Source organism: Thunnus albacares, chromosome 7 (genome assembly GCF_914725855.1).
Source record: "Thunnus albacares chromosome 7, fThuAlb1.1, whole genome shotgun sequence".
Taxonomy (NCBI): Eukaryota; Metazoa; Chordata; class Actinopteri; order Scombriformes; family Scombridae; genus Thunnus; species Thunnus albacares.
The window spans coordinates 9,550,757-9,565,639 of record NC_058112.1 but is presented as its reverse complement, the minus strand read 5'-3'; positions in this window follow the sequence as shown (position 1 = coordinate 9,565,639).

The window sequence follows — 14,883 nt, the reverse complement described above, 5'->3', positions numbered from 1 at the left end:
GAAGTGTCATTAGCTGGGTTTCCAGAGGAGGGTAGACTTCTCTGATGTCTTTTTGTTTGTCTTATTCGCTGACAGCTCCTCAGATTTCACTGTATCTGGCATCATGTCTGAGTTATTGCTGAAGCAGGGACTTGTTTGTCTGCACATGCTGCCCCTAAATATCACCAAACAAGTCCTGAGGAAATAATAATGTTACACTATCCGTCTTTTACACACAGCTATCCATACTGTACTAGCCCCGCAGCATGTGAAAAAGCAACATACTTCTAGTCTCATCCATGAACATTAAATTTTCATCAGAGTTCACTCAAATAGGCAGCGTAGCTTTCATTTAATGTATTTTTAGAGTATTTTTTCAAAGATTTATACAATTAAATCTGAATAACTTTTGAGAATTTCAGCATACTGATTTTGGCAAAAACTGCTAACTAAACCTTTGTTGTTGTTTATTTCAGATTTTTTGAATTTCAAAAACTTCAATGAGTTGTTGATGCAATAACGGTGAAATGTAGTTTTTACTTGTTGTCTTTGAAGGAAAATGAATTGGTTGACACCTAGCTTCCTTTCTGTGTTTGGAGGGAAAGAAGGAACCAGTCTTTTAGTTGCTTCTGTGTTATCTGCTTGTTTTTTAAGGGTGCCAATGTCAGTCGGTCAGCTCACCACTTTGGTCTAGACTGAAATCTCAACAGTTATTGGATGGATTAGTGTTGAAGTTTGTACAGACATTCATGGGATAACTTTGACAATCCCCTGACTTTTCTAAGTCTCTAAGTTTTCACACATCCAGTGAAATATTTGAACACCTAATTGATTGATTGGCACAAAGTGTAGACATTCATGGTTTCAAGATAATGAATCCTAGTGATGTAGGTGACCTCTTGACTTTTGCTCTAGCGTCACCATGAGGTTGACACTTGTGGTTTTCAATGAGATGTCTTGATAGCAATTCAATGGATTGTCATTAAATTTAGTACAGACATTCATGCATGAAACACAATGATGCCACTTGATGTGTCTAATCTTAACTTAAGCTAAATTTGGAATTCATTTTTTACACAAAAACAGGGCTGTGGATTTTGCCCCCCATCCCTAAATTATTTTGGGAATGGGTCTCTTTGGAGCCAGTAAGGAATGATTACCAAATACTGTTTCAATGTACATATGGACATGCTAGTATTATTTTAAGATAGACTTGAAAAAATGTGAACCTATCCTTTAACCTTTAGCTGTACTTTGAGTTATTGCTAATTAGTAAATGTTAATGTGCTAACATGCTAAACTATAGTATGTGACATGCTTAAGTTATACCTGCTAAATCTTAGCTCATTAGTTAGTGTTACCATTGTTAGCATTTTAGCAGGTTGACGTTGACGTTTAGCTCAAAGCACCACACTCTCTAAGTTCAGCCTCACAGTGCTGCTAGCATAGCTATAGAGTCTTGTTTATCAGTTGCTGATTATGCTGCAAGTGCGTCACTCTTCTTCAAAATGGGGGATACAGCCCTAATGTCTACTGAAAGTAAATTAAATTGCGACATGGCTTCATTCCCAACATATAACTGCCCAGTTGAAGAAATACTGGCCACTTGACATGAGCAAGTGGGGTGTTGCGATTTGTATTTGCAGCAGGACAGATTTGTGGATGTACTGAGAACAAAGCAGCAGCAGACAGAGCTGGAACTTCTCTGAATACTGATGCACCCAGATGTGTCCAGCTGCCACTCACACATGCACTAGAATAATTGCCATAAAAGCTAACAAGCCAGTCGAGTGTATATGTGATGCAATCAGACACTTGATTGTGTTGTGAGCAAAGGTCATTGCAAAAGAACAATGAGGTGGTAATCATACAAGGAGGAGAGAGTCCGCTGGCATCGACTGGTCGGCTCACACTCTGCACTCCGCTCCTTCCCTCTGATTTGTGGTGGAGCCAAAAGTCAAATCACTGTTTATCACAACCCATGTCCATGATAAAAATCAAGTCTTATTTCAGATCCTGCTGGAAGCTTGCCACACACGCACACATACATGCAAACCTCATCAAGAATGTGAGAATCAGTGATTTTGGTGCTTTTGTTCTTCTCATCAGGTTAAGTAGATGCAAATGTATTTACAATGACCAAGTCCTTGTAGCTAGCCAGAAACAGCGAGAAATGTGTTTCTGAAGCCTAAATATGTATTCATTTATGCATCCTGACAGAGCTTGATTGGTCTCTGATGATTTAATTAGGTTAAAGCTGTGAGGTTGTAAATTCTGTACCCTTGGTTTCTGGGTTGAGGAAAGTTTTTAAGATGTTTTTGAGAGCTAATTCTTAGGCCAGTCAGGTTATGTAAAACTGGCCCTCGGCACCTTCACTCTGTCTTCTCCAAAAACGGCTTAGTCAATGATCATTTAGGATTCAACCCTGCTTAAAACTCAAATCATGTACACACACTCACTCACACACACTGCAGCTCCTGTGCTGCAGCACACACATTCCACATCAGCACACCCCTGTAGCTTGCAGATTTCCTTTCATCCATCTCCACACACATTTCTCAGCCCCCAAGAATTTTTGGCGGTTGGTTTTGTTTTCAGCTGAGTGTGAATTATTCTGGTGAATGAAGAGGAGAGTGGAACAGAGGGGAGTGGATCAGGGTTCCTGCGGAAGGCGGCTGACAGCCCTGTCAGAAATTCTGCAGATAAACACAAACTCAGCCAAGCCAGGGGGGAAATAGATTTGACCTTTTGATGTGGATAACCATTAATCCATGGATCAGGTTGTACGGTGCCCAAGAGATGCAGGAACAGGTGCGTTGCTGACCCCTCTTCCTCTTTTCCCTAAGCTACTTTTGTAAGAATGATACGAAGAAAACATGTCAGTGTCTCTTGTAATAAACATTCTCTTTCTTGTGTTTAATCTGCTCATCCACTGGAATTAAATGTTCAGTCCAAGTGTGGAGGAAGTACTTGGGGATAACATGGGTCCTGTGTAGAGGGGTCCCAAGGTCAGGTCCATGTTGGAGAGCTGCAGAGTGTCATTTCTAATACTAACTCACTTATAAAAATAGTAATTTAATATTTATTCACATATTTTACAGTATTTCTCTGCAATTTAATCACTATTTTTAGTGAGTATTTTTATCTCTCTGATTCACCTCTTAAATGGTTTCCGAGCTGCTGGTTGATTTAGTGATTTTTTGCTTTTAAACAAGATAAACTGAAGCACACCAGGCTCTCCTTGCATGACCTTTTCCTACCAGCCTTGCGCCCAGGTTCCCGCCCTCCACCTCAGCTTCAGTGTTTCAGCCTTTGCTTGCCTCTGTGGCACACTCCCAGAAAGCACAGGTGTGTGTGGGCCTACCCAGATGGTGGAGCAATTAATGCTGAGTGGAGGCAGCCAACTAGCTGATTGCACATGGGTCATCCACCGGCCATGGAAAACCTTTTCTAACGCTAGCTAGAACTTTAATCAGTAGCATCTTACAAACATGGGGGCCGGTAAACAAATGTTCCCTGGTGTAGGTGAGAAACCACAGTGTATCTGAGAATAATCATTGTATGAACAAAATAATTGCCAAATAATTAGTCTTATGTGTGCATTTAAGTATTTAAAAGAACAGAGACAGAGTTAGACAATTTTGCAAAGAAACCTTCCACTTTCTTGCTGAGAGTTAGATGAGAAGGTTGATAACACTCTGTACGGTAGATATGAAGCTAGAGTCAGGTGGTAATTAGTTTAGCTTAGCACAAAGACTGGAAACAGATGGAAAGCTGCTCTCAGCTGCCCTTAGAAAAGCAACTCCCTGTAAAACCACAAGCAGTCATTTCTCTTTGTGTACACTGGTCATTAGTATACACTAAATATGAAGCTAGAGCCAGTAAATGGTTAGCTTAGCTTAGCATAAAGACTGGAAACAGGATCATACAGAAATAAAAAAATCCATTTATCAGCACCTCTAAATCTCACTAATTAACATATCTTTAAAAAAAACTGGCACAAAAAACAAAGTGCAGAAACAACAGTTTGAAGGAGTTATATGCTGAACTATTTCTTGGCTGGTTGGAGTGACCTTCTGGAGTCTGTGGTAGTTTCCTGGTATCCTCATTATGAAGGCAAAACTACTAAACTGTTGAACTATTCATTTACTATTTTTGTCTAACCACTAGAGATCTCTTTCTCTCAATCATCTACAGAATTTACAGTTGCTGATATTGCTGGATGTCTGATGGTCTTGTTACACATAGACAGACACAATATTGGTTCCAGTTCAATGGCTGCCAAAACTGAGAGACACTCCAGTTTGGTCTTTCAGTCTCCATTACACCACAGTAAAGAAGAGCAGCACTAATAAAACTATCCCAGCCTCTCTCGCCTAAGACCACACAGTCTTGGACATTTCCCTGTGCAGAGAAAAAACAGTTCAAACTGCATTTATGTTAATGGTTTATCTTACCTGTTCATGTCGAGCTCCAGTCTCCAGGTGAAAGGTGCATTGAGTCAGGAGGTTGTTTCCAGGAAGTGCAAAGGTGTTTACAGGTGGATACAAGCGGGAGGAGGAGCTGGGCCTTAATGAGTGAGATCAGCTGTTTCTTGGAGTGTTCTTTGAAAATAAATATTTCACAGGGGAATAGCTCCCCTGAGTTTGTTAGCATCCCCTCTTCCTGAACAGTTAAACAAAGAACCATGGAAAGATTATCTGGAGTAAATTGATGATGAAGCTTTTAATTTTATCAACAGCAGGGTGTGCTGCATTTGATGGGTTTTACCTCAAGTATGCTATGTGGTCTGTATTGTAGTGATGTATTCGACTGTTAAGGGTTTTTCAATCAGGGATGGAAAAACATGAGAGACAGGGAAAAGGACAGACAGGAAGGAACGACAATAAAAGAGGGAGGAAAATCTACAAGATACAGAAACCATATCTGTTGTCATTGACGATGTTTAGAAAAGGTATTTACATGGCAAATTTAGACTTTTAAGGTGTTTGGGCGTTTTCAGATTTTTTGTGTATTAACTAAAGTACATTTAATCAAATAACATGTGAAACTATAATTTCATCTTTTATGTTGCTTGAACCATCAGATAAATTGGAAAACATACATGCTCATTCATTTATTCTTTACAAGTACTAATTGTAATTGATGTCTGCTTTTAAAGCAGATAACAAAAGCATTTTAACATATAAAGTCCTGATTACTGAATACTGAATATAATTTGTCTTCAGATGATAAAGCCTTGTAGTTTTTCTCTTATGGTCAAAGATGAAAAAAAAAATCAGCCCATTGTTCAATTGTGAGGTTCAGAGCATTTCTGGATTTCTTATTCAAGTGCTGCACTTTACTTCTACTAACTGAACTACTATCTCACAGCACCTTTCAACAACTCCCCAAAAGGCATCATTTTTGCACTCATAAAGGTGAGAGACAAGCGAAAGTGAGAACAAAGACAGTTACTGTGAGAGAGCAATTTTTGAGACTCTACAATCTGTGTAGCAATTGGTATCACTGCATCTTCTTCAGAGTTGTGCAATGTCATTGCAAAGTCATGAGTCCATAGAGAAGACCATAATACTATATTCTCCTGGACCAACACCAAAACCTGATGTCCATCTCCAAATACAGTAGCTGCTTGATGATTTAGCTGCCGTCTTTGTTTGGGTCGAAAGGAAAAAGTGTCTTTTTTTCTGTCATTGGGAAGTAATAATGGAAATTCTCAAATGCACATGCACTTATATTCCGAGGGGCAGGGTACCCCCAACGCTCACTGTGTTGTCCCATATAATTGATGATTTTGTGATAAACATGAGGCTATGTGTAATTTTTATACAAGACAATAATGTATATCTGCCAGCAATGCAACTATATGCAAAAATATGCTATTTTAATGTCAATTATTGCCGAGAGTTTTCAACATTTCAACATTTGAGCCACTGTGGCCACTATGTGTGCACATCCCCATTGTCAAATACAGAAGTGGTGATTACAAAGGCACAAACGAGGGCTTGTAATCTACCTTCATCTTGCCACTGTCTTTGACTCAGTGAACTGTCATATGCATCTAGTTTGTTTCTGACTGTGTTGTTTGTCCTACTGAGACACTCATTCATAACTGAAGTGAATATTGTGGAGCTCTGGAATAGGTTCAATATGAAGAGCCTCCTGTAGGACAGCCCTTTGTTTTCATTACAGGCTTCATAGCTGTCCTGCTGAGCTTTCCCAGGTACTTTCTCTTTGTGTGAGTCCATTTCGTATGGTGTTTACTATCTTTGTGCAAGTGTGTGTTTTAGTTTTTAAAGGTTTTTTCAAAGAGAGGTGGATCATCAGAGGTAACACCGCATAAAGGGCTTATTCTGAGTCCAAGCACATAGTTCAGCTCATTACGAAGCTAAATAATGTAATTGGCTTCAGATAAGATGGCAGATAAAGCAGACTCCTTCTCTCTTTCCTCCCCCTTTCTCTCTTTGATAATACCCCTTGCTGTCTCTCTGTCTCTCCTCATTTCTGTCACCCAAAAAAGTGGTCTGTTTTGCAGTAGTTTTAAATTTGTATCAAACCTCCACACCTCTCCCGATTTCCCCCCTGCTAAACCAACTTTAACATTTTCACTTTGAAAAGCAGGGAAGAAATCCTGCAAAACAACTTCTTGTTCCTTTTTCATTGAAATACATACTTTATGTTGTTGAATAAATTGGTTCTAGTGTGGTCCTACAGTGAGGCAGTGCTGGCATATTCTAGTACAGAGTTTTTACACTTTTCCATTTCATTCCATTAAATTAGAGGGAGAAGACACCCCAGGACTCCTTGAAGACCCGTTCAGTTGATTAAATTCTACATTTGCAGTCTAAGCCGGGCTCGCTCCATTTAGATGGTGGGATATGGCCTCTATAGGGGTTTTCATCCTGATATTCTATGTATGGGTGATTTAATTGGATCTATGTCTTATCAGAAATCTTGTGGTGTGCATCCACCATGATGCAAACAGCAGAGCACAAACACAGACTCATCATATCGCATGACAAAGAAGGAATTCAAAAAAAAAACAGAAGAGCTACAACTGAGGAGAAAAATTGCTCTGTGATGCATTTGCCAGTACGTCCTTCCACACAAGACAATATGACGAGATAGAAAGAGTATAATCTCATGTCGGGGTGAAATCCATTGCATGACATCCACTGCAACTTCGTCTTGCTTGTGATGATAATGCCATTACAACATAAGAAACACTCTGTTTTACAATGGCAGTAAACAGATGTTACTCCAATGTTGCCTCTCTGTTCTTGAAATGATGCTTCACATGTTAATCAGTGCAAAGTTGAATATGGACTTGTTTATCCTCAGCTATAACTTGCTCTGTGCTATGACAACTTTTCATCAATCGTAGGCATATTTGTGTATTTTGGAGAGAGGTTTGTTTTTTTTAAATTATAATGGAGCTTTTATTTTAATGGTGACAAATATCTCCAAAAAATACATGACCTTGGACCATGTAAGAAGATTCAGCTATACAGGTATTCATAACTGCAATAAAAGACAAAATATTTGAAATATAAGAGCTTGATGTTGTTTTTTGGTATAATTTTTATGTTATGTGATTGGTTATGTAAACCTTTCAGCCACATATGTGTGTGCACATACTGTCTGTAATCTGTCATTTCTTTTTTAAACCCACGTTTATTTCACTAATCTGTTATATTTCAACAGATTAACGCATTATGCATTATAACAAACAGAATCAGTACTCTGTTGTCTCCTGACAAAATCTGTATCATTTTGAATGTGACGTGAATACTATGTCCAGATGATTTATGCAGCACATACAAGACCATGTAGCTTCTGTTAAGCCTAATAGCTTAGTGATAGTGTCACTAAATTGCACAAACAGGAGATGAGAGAGACCAACACACAAACATTGGTCAAAACATACTGCGATGGATTCTGTGAGATGTTAAAGGACGGGCTCACAATTTTTGAAGTCTGTCTTAAAACAATAGTCAGGTGCCCAAATAACACTGAAATAGGGTTTTCTTGCCGTAATAATTCCTCCTGCTCATACGGGCCATTAGAAGCAATGTCACCTCCAAGGGGTGGTCAAGAGGTCCAGGGGGGGCCACGGCCACCCTGTTACAATTGCTGCCCCCCCCTTGTGAGTCGCATACACATAATACACTTCTATCTGATTTTTTACATTATGTACTATTCATTTGAATCAGTCATACATATTTTTCATAATAATTAATGTGAAAGAAAATGACAAATCCATAGCTAGCCCATCCGTCACTGCATCACACTGCGACCCCTCCCCCGGCCTGCTGCTGCACAATGCACTGCCAGATGACAGTCTGCCTCATGGACAGCAGCAGCTGAGCTCAGTCTTGTGTCTCTGGGGGTGTCATCAGAAGCTAGTGTTTTTAAAGTTGAGTAAGCTTGTTCTCAATAAATATTTTGTTCCTTACAATCAATGTACTTCTTCAAATTAAAGCTTCATGTTTGTCTTTTTAAGGAAAAGGACAACTAGCCTATCTGAAGAACAATGAATTGCCTAACACATGTATGTAGAGACACATAAAACATTAAAACAGGATTGCAGTGCAACTCAAAATTTTAATGTACCAGTATTAATCTATGCACATCAGATAATTAGCACATTAACTGTAAAACAAAGAAACCAAAATATATCAGTACGTGATTCCTTAATTCTCACATAGTTTTCAACTAGTTTACATACTATAAGAGCATAATACAATTCCTGAAATTCAGTTATGGCTTTTGGTTTTTTCAGTGGCTCCATCTCGCCAAAAATTTCTGGGGCCGCCAGTGATTGGAAGATCCCTTCATAATGGACTTACAGTGTAAGTGATGGGGCCAAAATCCGCAGTCCTCCTTCTGTGCAAATATATTTAAAAATTTATCAGAAGCTAATATGAAGCTTTAGCTGCCTAGATTAGTCAAAGCAAGTAGATATTTTTCAACGTTACAGTCTTTTTAGTGCCAAAGTCCCTCTTCTTATTACTATACTTCCACCACAGCTGAGGAAACACAAAAAGGGAATTTGATGCTAAAAAGACTGCAAATGTGGCAGATATCCACTTTATATGACTAACGCAGACTACTGAAGCCTCATATAAGCTCCAGATAAACCTCTTTTTGGGCACCTGACTATTGTTTTAAGCCATACTTGAAAAATTGCAAATCTATCCTTTTAGAATTAGTTATGCGTCTCTGTGTTGAGATGTCAGCTCACCTAGAGAGCTAAAGATAATAAAAAAACTGGACTGCAATTTCCAGGATGCCAGTGAACATGTCGTCAGTTTAGATGCTGTAAAGCCTGTCACTCATTTGAGCTACATACTGTATGACAATGATTTGTGTGAGATAGTGTACCTGATTGGTGGAGAGTTAGAGGGGATATCTGTTTTTTCCTGCTAGTTTTGAGAGTGGGAGTCAGTCTTTCTTTAGAGATCTAAGAGGCTAGTTCAGAACTAACAGCACAGCTGGCTACTGCCCACAGTAACGTGTGCACTGTTGTGGCTCATAAATCGCCACTGAAAACAGGTAATGTCTCGTTGTCTTCTTACCGAGGGATGCTACAGTATTCATAAATTTGACAAAACACAAGTTGCATTTAGAGATACGCTGCAAAAGCAGAAAACACAAGCAAACAAAGCAACACTGCGGAACTGAGCTACACAAAACCAACATTTTAGAGACCATGAACAACTTTTTTTTTATCAAGGATGGTGGGGGAAGACTTTTTTTTTTCTCTAGCAGCTGTCCTTACAGTTAGACTAGAATAAGGTGACAAGACTAACTAAGAGTTTCGAGTGTGGAAGCATCAGAGATGAACGTCACTGCTACTGCAGATTTTTCAAAAATAACTGACATTTCTAAGGTCAAATACAAGAGTCCCTCTTCCCCTCTCCATAACACACACACACACACACACACACACACACACACACACGCATATACTGTTTTTCTCCTTCATTAAACCTTCATCAGTTCGTGTTGGAATAACGCTGAAAGTCAAGTGCTGGCTTCACTTCGAAAATTACAGCACTTCTTGCAAAACACTCAGCTCAGACGACCCCGCGGCACTTAACTGTAGCTGCTGATCCGTCATCAGTATATAAATATAGGATGAAAGTAAAGCTGGCGATGAATTTTAAATAGGCTTGAAAAATATCACAGCTTTACATTGACTTTGTATAGAATGTCTTAGTTTCACAGTATTTCTTGCTCTTTCTGTCACCCCTGGAATACTAAAAGTTGGCTTTGTCACTAATGATGAAATTATTTTTAAAAAAATGACACCTCTAAATTAGTCTCTGAGTCACTCTTAAAAACTTTCCCCCAAGCTGGATAATTTACTGTACAGTTGAAGAGTGGATTCAGAACGTCGTGGCAGCACAAGAGAGAATGAAAATTTTGACAATATCATCGAACTTGAAAGTTTCTTTCCTGTATCTTTTTTATTTCTTTTTTAATAAACTGTAATAAACATTTGCCAATATATGTTTTTTTTTTACTTCACAGTGCTAAGAGGGAAGCAGATGACACACATGACAGACGATCCATCTGGTGTGTCTGCTCTGTCTCCATCATCACCTTACTCCATCACAACGCCTCGCACTCTACCACGCTGAACCCACTGAACCTCCATCCTTACTTTACCAGCAGCAGCAGAAAGCAGCAACAGACGCTCATTTGTAAGTTAAGTTTATTTATACAGCCTTGTTAATCACAGTTACTTGTCTCAAAGGGCTTTTCAATGCCCACATTATGGGAACAATGAATGCATGCGGTAACCCTTTCAACCTTTAGACTCTCAATGAGCAAGAAAAACTCCCACTAAAACCTCAGTCTCAAATGTGAGTAGGTGTTTGTGAGAGAGCATTTATCTGTGTATATGTGTGAGGGGGAGAGATGCCAGACATGCCATTACAAACTTTTGATGGATTTGTTTACATGTTTTAACTTTTGGAATACATTTAAGCTCATCGATTACGTGTCGTGCTTTTGTGTGGTGGTGGTGTATGACTTTCAGAATAATACTTTGGTAACACTGTTTCAGATATACAGTCATGCAAGTTAAGGAGTTGATTTGAGAGAGAAGACACAAAGAGAAGCAGGGAAGGAAAAAAAAATCTGACAATGATAAAAAGACAGAAAGAAAGTAAAATAAGAGAAACTGTGCTGATACCATAAGGATATTCTGACTATAGAGTGAAACTGTGAGAGCTGTGCAATTTGTGTTCAGCAGGGGAGTGTAGTTGTCTTTTGCAGCAACAATGTATGTGATGAGCCTGCAGACAAGATCCTAAGAGAGGGCTGAAAGAGAGAGTAGACAGGAGATCCATCCCAATGAGATCCCAAGAAACAACCTCTGCTTTTCATGCCTTTTTGTGTGTGTGTGTGTGTGTGTGTGTGTGTTTGTTCGTTTGCACAAAAATGTACCATAGAAAAATAATGAGACGTGTGTAAAAGCTTAATCTATTGTTTATATGGTCATACACTTTCACTTAAAATGAATGAATTCTTTTTGTTTCATTGGAAAGTGCAAAACATTTACCAGCACTTTTTGGTTGTCTTTAAGTGCTTTTGTAATTTTGTACTTGTAATCTTTTTGCCAATTAAATCCAGCGTGTGGCTTAATAACCTCACGATATATCACCCCCATTCATTCTCAGAGAGCTCTCAGACTGAACAAGTGCCTTCCAAACACTCATCTCAGTTTATTTCCAGTGGCTTCAGGTCGAGGATAGTCAATTAAACAGAAGTGATGTGAGTCATTTATCAAGCGTAAACATAATGAGAGATTTGTGTAGAAATAATTAAATCATTACAGTTATCATCCACCCTGTGACTTACATTGTGTTGAGTAAATTGTCTTTTAAATTAGGAAAGAGGTCTGTGACTGAAAAGCCACTGACAACTTTTGAAGCATGATGCTGGGTAAAAGAATGGGAGGCTGTTTCACGGCATTATCACCAATATGACTCATCATGGCGCTCTGTAGTACTAAAACCTCAGTCGTTTTTTCTGCTGCCTTTACTGTATTTATTGTCTACTTGAGTATAGAAAGTTGTATTGATGTATTCTGTATTTTTTCCTAAAGGAAGCATGCAGGTTCTTATGACCATTTCAGCAGAATAATAATGTTAAGAGAGGAGAATGGAGCAAACATAACTGATACCCCAAAAGCTCTCAGAAAATGAGCCCTGCATTTCTGGCTATTTTGACTTTTAACTTTATGATATAGTTTATCACCAGCATTAGCTTGAAAAATCATTAAAGGGGACATATCATGCACATTTCCAGGTCTATATTTATATTCTGTGGCTATACTGGAATATCTTTGTAGGATTTACAGTTCAAAAAACTGTATCTTATACTGGTCCCTCAGCTCAGAATCTGTCTGTCCTGGACCTTTGACCATGTTTAACATAGACAACTGACATTGTAACAGTGTGGAAATAACAGAAAATCCCAAAAAGCATGATATGTTTCTATATCACTCTTAAAGCAATAGTTTAAGATTTCAGGAAGTATGCTTATTCATAGTCACAGGAACATGATTGCAGTTGAGAGTGTTGTGTGTTCTTCTACACATCTAAAAGGTCAGCTGTTAAACACACACAGTCCAGGTTCATACAGTGAAACTATTTGGAGTAAAGCAGCCGCCGTCCTCCTGATAAATCCTTCCCTGCAGAGTTTCCTCTGTTCTGTCAATTTACAATATTTGCCACAATATTTGCTGTCGTGACACATTACTGCGTGCATGGAAACGTTTACAATTACTGAAAGCAGTCTCTCTAATCTTTAAAGTTTAAGAAAAAAACTCATACATCAATACAACACAGAATAAAGAAATCACCTGGAAGTCTCATGCTGCTCGACATAATTTAAAAAGCAATATAGCCTACAGGGACTGGTAGAGGTGGAGTATAATGTCCACAGTAAGCAGCTGTGTTGCGTTCCGGCTCTGTTGAGCGTGCCCGGTTCTTTTCCCCACTCCACTATCTTTATGTGCAGAGTCTATTTTTGCCGGACTGGCTCACACATGACAGAAAAAAATAAATTATTGCAACACCATGGGCCTCCTCCTGGAGGTGGGGGTGCTGCACCTAACTTCCTGCGGTTATGTGCTTATTCATGTTCTCACAGAGAATTAGATGAGAAGGTTGATACAACTCTCATGTCTGTCTGTTATGTATTAGGAGATAGAGCCAAGAGGTGCTTAGCTTAGTATAAAGACTGGAAGCAGGAGGAAACACTTGTGCCCTGCTGCTGTTTGCTATAACTCTTTGTAACAGCTTCTCATTTTCACATTTGTCTTTGTGTAAAAAAAAAGGGGGAAACATGTTAATTAGTACGCTTTTGACATGCAGGCAGGCAGATTTTTTTTTAACAGAGCCAGGTGTGTTCTTGCTTTCAGGGCTTCATGCTAAATTAAGGTAAGATAGTTGCTTACAGGATCTGGCTTCATAATTAAGGTGAAGTGTGTAGGATTTAACGGCATCTAGCAGCATCTGCAACCAATGGAATACCCCCCCCCCCCCCCCCCCCCCCCCCCCTCTCTCTCCCTTTGAAGTGTGTAGAAGAACCTACGGTGGCTGTGAAACTCATGAAAAATGTGAAAGGGCCAGTGTTTGGATTGTCCATTCTTGGCTACTGTAGTAACATGGCAGTGCAACATGGCGGCCTCTGTGGAAGAGGACCCGCTCCCTATGTATATATAAAGGGCTCATTCTAAGGTAACAAAAACACAGTTCCTATTTTCATGGGATTATACACTAATTAAAACATATCTATGAATATTATATTCTATTTCTGCCAAGTCTGTTCTGCTAGATGCCACTAAATTCTACACACTGCACCTTTAATGAACAAACACAAGAGTGGTATTCATGTTTGCACTCAACCTCTTTAGATATAAAGAGAAGTATCACATTTCCTTTAATGTAAAACTATTCCTTTAGGAGTTCTAAATTTTGCCATTTGAAAGCAAATGTCCCTGAAGGAGTTATAACAGTAACATGTAAGATGTTATTCTTTGCAATTTCAGTGTATGCAAATACTTATGTGTTTCTTGCGTATGCAGATGGATAATAGCCTTAGTCTGTGTAATCCATTATATCTCATCATGCAAAGTTGGATTGCCTCATTTAGATTGATATACTTTGGGCCATATGTTACAGCAGGAGCTCCAATTACAAATTCAATTGTTTCTATAAATCTCACTAGTGCTATAGCTGGTGAAATGAGATGCCATATGGCCAAAAGACACCAAAATACACCAAAAGTGATTGCACTGGATTCACTGGGATTCTGGGGACAAGAAAAAGCAAAATCAAATTTAAAGCAACTGGATGAGGTTGAGTTTCAGGCTCGTTTGCCTGTGGGGCTTTTAATCCCAACATTAATCTAGATTACATCCACATCTGGCATGTTTCTGCGTGCCTCCACATCCCTCTTGGACCCCATAGTGTGGCTGACCACTCTTCTCAGAATAAGGAGCATGACCCCACCCGTTTTGGAGGCCACCTCAGGATTTGACAGAGGATGAGAGGATTGGTTTATCTCAGACCTGAAGATGTGAGGTTAAGCAGAGCTTCATTAGTTGTGCTGCATTACAGAGATCCCCTCATCTACAAACTGCAGATTTGTAATAAGACATGGCACCCTTCCACGAGTGGTGTAATTGTACACATGAAAACAAGGAGGTGATGTAAGAAGGGGATTGTCACAGAATTGTTGTTCACAGAATACTTATCTGTGTGTCTCGCTGGGACAGCTGTTTCTGTTTCTTCTTCTCTCAGAAATGTTCAACTCTGATTGAGCATCCCGGGTTATCCAAGGAGATTAGACCTTCATACCCAGAACACACCAAAAAACTACAGC